This window comes from Etheostoma spectabile, chromosome 20, assembly GCF_008692095.1.
Source record: "Etheostoma spectabile isolate EspeVRDwgs_2016 chromosome 20, UIUC_Espe_1.0, whole genome shotgun sequence".
In the NCBI taxonomy this organism is placed as follows: Eukaryota; Metazoa; Chordata; class Actinopteri; order Perciformes; family Percidae; genus Etheostoma; species Etheostoma spectabile.
In genome coordinates this window covers 23012033-23018017 of record NC_045752.1, presented here as the reverse complement: position 1 = coordinate 23018017, position 5985 = coordinate 23012033, and the positions used below count along the sequence as shown (strand labels likewise).

The 5985-nt window shown below is 46.0% G+C and overlaps 1 long non-coding RNA gene across 1 annotated transcript in view; it reads left to right on the top strand.

Annotated features, from left to right (window-relative positions):
- The first annotated feature begins 988 nt into the window (after positions 1 to 988).
- Positions 989 to 5985, top strand: part of LOC116670614 (uncharacterized) — a 23924-nt gene continuing 18927 nt past the window's right edge. Inside the window, exon 1 of the long non-coding RNA XR_004327069.1 lies at positions 989 to 999. This is a non-coding gene — a long non-coding RNA (uncharacterized LOC116670614). The remainder of the gene's footprint in view (positions 1000 to 5985) is intronic.

Below are 5985 nucleotides of genomic sequence, written 5' to 3'. Positions count from 1 at the left end.
ATAATTACACATTCAACTTAACTTAATTTTTAACGTCACTTACACCGCAATATTGTTTCTCTTATCATGGCAACCGCACTTTAAATTCCTTTGTTTGACGGCTTTTACTTACTCCAGTCTACCATATTTCATGTCTATTTCTGCCTGTATTTCTTGCCTGTATTTCTTGCCTTGTATTTTTTCGTGCTTACTGTGTGTGTGTTATGTTTTGTTTTTCTGTTTTGCTGTGCTGCTATGCTGCTACTTGTAACGACAGAATTTCCCCGTCGTGGGATAAATAAAACAAAGTATAATCTAATCTAATCAATTATATTGTTGTGTGTTTCTGTTTAGTGTGTTCCCGCTTTGAGTATCCCTTTGTGTATCAGAGTTTTAGTTTAAGATCCTGTTCTGTTGGTTCTACATTTAGTTTGTGCGTGTTGCTTTCTGGACTCAGTTTTTGCTATGTACTTCGTATTATGTTTCATGGAATAAATCAACAAAAGCTACAAGACCACCTCCTCTCTGATTTGGGTCCACCATTCCCGCCATATGCAACAAAACACTTGAGACCAAGAGGATGGTTTCAATTACACTTAAATTGTTCCTCTGGAACTACTATTTCTATAGTAAAGCAGATCTCAGGAAGGTGCAAACTGTGCTATTCACGAACATGGACAAAACAAGGCAACAGACATGCCTTGGAGCTGATAACACAGGACTATCTGCAGAGGATAAACTCAAAACTTGACTTCCCTGTCTTGCATTGCAATCATACAAAATGGAGAGTTTGTTGTTTGGCAGAAGTTTCTTGCTCCCGAAGATCTGGTGTACCGGCTCTGGAAACTGTATGGAGACATACCATTAAGCTTGCAAAGCCAGTTCAACCTCCTACTTGCCACCTCTGAAAAAATGTGCAGGAGGAGCTAGAGTTGGAGCTAAACAATTGAGGGGGGGATAGTAGGGCTGTAACGTTACTCAAAGAAAACCAAAAGGCAACACTCAGATCCACAAACCTGTGTCGTGTTGTGAGAAGGCAGAACGCAACACACCCCTACCAACTACCAGAGTTATTCCTTCTGTCCAGATCACAAGATCACAGTGCAAGTCGTGTTTTAAGCTCCTTTTTTCTGCTATGGAGAGCTACGTGACACATGAAACTAATGATGAGGACGGCAAGTTAATCGGCCGTCTAAGAGTAGGCTACACCGGCAGACACACAGCTGACAATCTGCCGGTGGAGCCACTGAGACGGGCTCGGAAATACACGCTGCGGGCCACTGTGGACTTGTGTCAGTCCCGACAGCGGTTTCAGGACGGGGGCTGCAAGTGTCCGACAATGCCATCAATCGGTACAAGCCTAAAGCAGTCCACGGACAGGAGTGCAGATTTGATGAAGGATTTTCAACATGCTTGAATCATCTCTACAATGGAGTTTAGTTCTATTTGTTTTTTAACAGTTTTGTTACAAAGAAGCAGGGGTAATAGCTTTGGCTATTATTTATTTTAATTAGTTATAATATTTGCATAGTTAATATTGTTCTTGGTGTTCAGTTTATACAGGTGTTTCAAATGTTATTGGAAGTGGGGGGCAAGAGATGCCTGCTGTACCCAGCTCTGACCCTCTTTAAAAGACGTTTTTCATTTATGAAACATGCCATGACACTAAAAAAGGTGTGGACAGGCGTACGCCAATTCCTAAGCAAAGCATTTATCAATTTGAACGTGAGCGTAGGCTGGGTAAAATCTACCGCCTGGTCTGAACTCGTGTGTGCAGGTTTTCCATTGTGACCAGCAGTGGTTCAAGGCCAACAACATTCCAATCATTGATGAATGTGTGCATCGCAAACCCCATATTGCAAGTTACATTTCAGAATTACTGCTATAAACCCCAGAAAAGGCCTGCAACATAATTATGGCAGCAGGGTTCATTACAACATTGTGCTGGAGAACGGGGTGCCATTTGATTTGGGACTCTTAAATAAAATTGAACCATCATAGATGTCACAAGCCAATCACAGTATGACATCATGTTTGTAATCTGTTCTCTGCTGCTGTCAGTTGTTTTTCAGGCAAGAGGGCAACCCTCTTTCCACTCGCGTATGCTCACCCACGGTCTGGGTTTTCCAAGCCTTAATAAATAATATACATTTTATACGATGGAGTCTTATCTCAAAGACTATGTAAAATTCATATTTGGCATAGTAACTTAAATAAATCTTGCATATCTGCAACAAAGTCTCTCCTGATTGAAAAATAGTAAGTGCTATCTTTGGGTAAGAAAGCTACTTCAAAAATACAATGTGGAATGTTTAATGAAAATAATTTATGTATTGAAATGCACGTCAGTTCTCGTTTATCGCTTACAATGTGTCGTTAATACCAAAAGTGAATGATTTATTACACTGTCCATTTGCAAATGTCTGCCTGTCTCTAGGACCGTGGTGGGGACCAGGACGGGGCGAAGACAAGCGCTCCTGTTCTGCTGTTGTGGGGACACTGCTCTGCGGTACCTGAGCTCTGGTGCTTGGTTTGACTGACCTTTAAAAAAGACAATTTAAAAGATTCAATTGTATTTAGGCAGGCAACAAATCAGTGTTTGTACTTTGGTCAATTCTCTCACCATTTGCATGCTCGGACTCAGGTAAATCAGGTGTCCCCCCCCCGCAGCGAATGACTAATGGAGGGAGACCGACAAAGTGCAGCCGCTCGCTCTCAGCTGGCGTTATTATCAGCCGGCCTCCTCCGGCCGCATTACGTTTCTTTGTGGCCAGTTTGATGTCGGACCGTTTTTTTTTCTCATAAATATCTAATTAGTTATCAGAATACTACAAGTTTTATTAATGATTAAAGATACAAAATACAGTACAGTCAAAAGTTTGGACACACTTCTATGAGGAAACGTGGTGTTTGGCCTTCTGAACTTTATGTGATGGTTTTTAAACTGTTTCTGTGATTTCAACAGTGTTACATTGTTCTAACATTAGTAGTTTTACATATGTACCTCCCATGTCAAGGCATCCAGTTGGGGGGTAACTGCCACCTGTGGACTAATGGCACCTCAAACTACCAAAGCCATGGTAGCATGCGTACATAGACCACATGGAGGACATGGAGCTGAGTGGTGGCAGTCCTGAAAGACTTGCCCACTGTCCTGAGTCCAAAATACTTTTGACGGGGCAAGCTCTTTCTTTGCTGCAAAGAAAAGATGCCATTGTGGTGGGGATAGTGACCAGGGAGAAGCAAACGTCCAGAGGGCATCAGTGAGGTACTGCCAGCCAATTTGAAACTGAAATGCTTATTTCCAGGCCGAAGTTGACCCGAAAGAGGCCTGTAGCCATGTGGCTGCTTTAGATCACTGAACAGAAGGGAAAGTGATAATTAGGAAAACCAATAAGTACCCTGACACTTTGTACAAAGTGTCAGGGTACTAGTGTGAGCTTGATCACAGAACACGTTACACTGACAGCACTTCACTGCGCCACACCCATACTACATATTAAAAGACAAAAAAAAAAACTCACGTACCTTGCCTTGATGTGGCATGGGGGCTCAGTGCCTCTGGGAAGCCAGCAAACATGCAGCATCAGTAAGATCGAGTATCTCTGTGTTTCATGTTGGCTGGCTTCCCAGAGGACTTGACCAAAGAGTCCTGAAAATTACTCTTGCTGGATTTTATTCCCTGCCCAACTGCTTTAATCAAACCTACCACTTGGTTTTAATGGTGAAACTAACCATCTCAACTTTGAAAGCTTATGGCTGATATAATGTGTATATAATGGTGACTCATACATTCTTAGAACTGCTGGGTTAAAACTAACCAAACTTGGGTTATTTTGGTAACCTAGTGCTGGGTCAAACATGGGTTGCTTTAACCCAGCAAAGGCGGGTTAGGCTTTTACCCACCATGTTGGGGTTGTATATTCTACCATGTATAGGTAAAAAAATTAGTTTTGGGGTTAAAAATTCCTAAAAATGGGTTGATAAACACAACACATCTGGGTTTTCTCAATTTGAAAATTTTTTTTTTTTCAATTGGTTTCTGCATTAAGAAATATTTTGAAATGTATTGATGAAAAAAACTAAAATAAAACCAAGCACATTATTTATTGTCCATCCATCCATCTTCGACCGCTTATCTGGTGTCGGGTCGCGGCGGCGCAGCATCCAGTGGGGGCCCCAAACTTCCCTTTCCCGAGCCACATCAACCAGCTCGACTGGGGGATCCCGAGGCGTTCCCAGGAGGTTGGAGATATAATCTCTCCACTAGTCCTAGGTTTCCCGGGGCCTCCTCCCAGCTGGACGTGCCTGGAACACCTCCCTAGGGAGGGCGGGAGGCATCTTTACCAGATGCCCGAACCACTCAACTGGCTCCTTCGACGCGAAGGAGCAGCGGCTCTAACTCCGAGCTCCTCTCGGATGACGAGCTTCTCACCCATCTCTAAGGGAGACGCCCAGCCCACCCTTGAGGAAACCCATTTCGCCGCTTGTACCCTGGATCTCGTTCTTCGGTCATGACCCAGCCTTCATGACCATAGGTGAGGGTAGGAACGAAAATTGCCCGGTAGATCGAGAGCTTTGCCTCTGGCTCAGCTCTCTTTTCGTCACAACGGTGCGATAAAACAGAATGTAATACCGCACCAGCTGCTCCGATTCTTCGACCATATCACGCTCCATAGTCCCTCACTCGCGAACAAGACCGCAAGGTACTTAAACTCTTCACTTGGGGTAAGGACTCACTCCCTACCCGAAGAAAGTACTCATGTCTCTGGAACCAGCTCGATTGAGGTGCTGATCTCATCCCAGCCGCTTCACATCGGCTGCGAAACGATCCAGAAGGTGCTGAAGGTCACAGACCGATGACGCCATCAGGACCACACATCTGGCAAAAAAGCTGCGATGAGATCCTAAGCCCACCGAACTGCAACCCCTCCCCGCCGGTACGCCTCGATATCCTGTCCATAAATATTTAAACAGGATTGGTGACAAAGCGCAGCCTGGCGGAGGCCAACCCTCACCTGAGAACGAGTCCGACTTACTGCCGAGAACCCGGACACAGCTCTCGCTTTGGTAATACAGAGATTGGATGGCCCTAAGAAGGGCGCCCCTCACTCCATACTCCGCAGCACCTCCACAGTTTCTCCCGGGGGACCCGGTCATACGCCTTCTCCAGATCCACAAAACACATGTAGACTGGTTGGGCATCTCCAGGCTCCCTAGGATCCTTGCGAGAGTAAAGATCTGGTCCTTTGTCACGACCAGGACGGAATCCGCATTGTTCCTCTTCAATCAGAGGTTTGACTATCGGCCGAACCTCCTTTCCAGCACCTTGGGAGAACTTTACCAGGGAGGCTGAGAAGTGTGATACCCTGTAATGGCACACACCTCAGGTCCCCTTTTGAAGAGGGGAACCACCACCCAGTCTGCCACTCCTTCGGCACTGTCCCAGACTTCCACTCAATGGTGAAGAGGCGTGTCAACCAAGACAGCCCTCCACACCCAGAGCCTTCAGCGTTTTTGGACGGATCTCATCAATCCCGGGGCTTTGCCGCGTGGAGTGTTTGACTCCTCCAGCGACACTCACCAGGGAAATTGAAGATAATCCCCCATCATCCTCCAGCTTGCCTCCAACACAGAGGACGTGTCAGCTGGATTTGGAGTTCCTCAAAGTGTCCTTCCACCGCCTATTACCTCCCCAGTTGAGGTCAAAAACGGTCCCATCCTTACTGTATCAGCTTGGATGAGTCCCGCTTCCCCCTCGAGGTGGCAAAGGTTTTTCCAGATAGCACCTTGGTGCCGACCGAAAGTCCTTCTCCATGTCTTCTCCGAACTTCTCCCACACCCGCTGCTTTGCCTCTGCCACGGCAGAGGCTGCAGCCCTTCGGGCCCGTCGGTACCTTGCAACTGCGTCCGGAGTCCTCTGGGAGAACATATCCCGGAAGGACTCTTTCTTCAGTCGGACGGCTTCCCTGACCACCGGTGTCCACCAGGGTGTTCGTGGGTTAC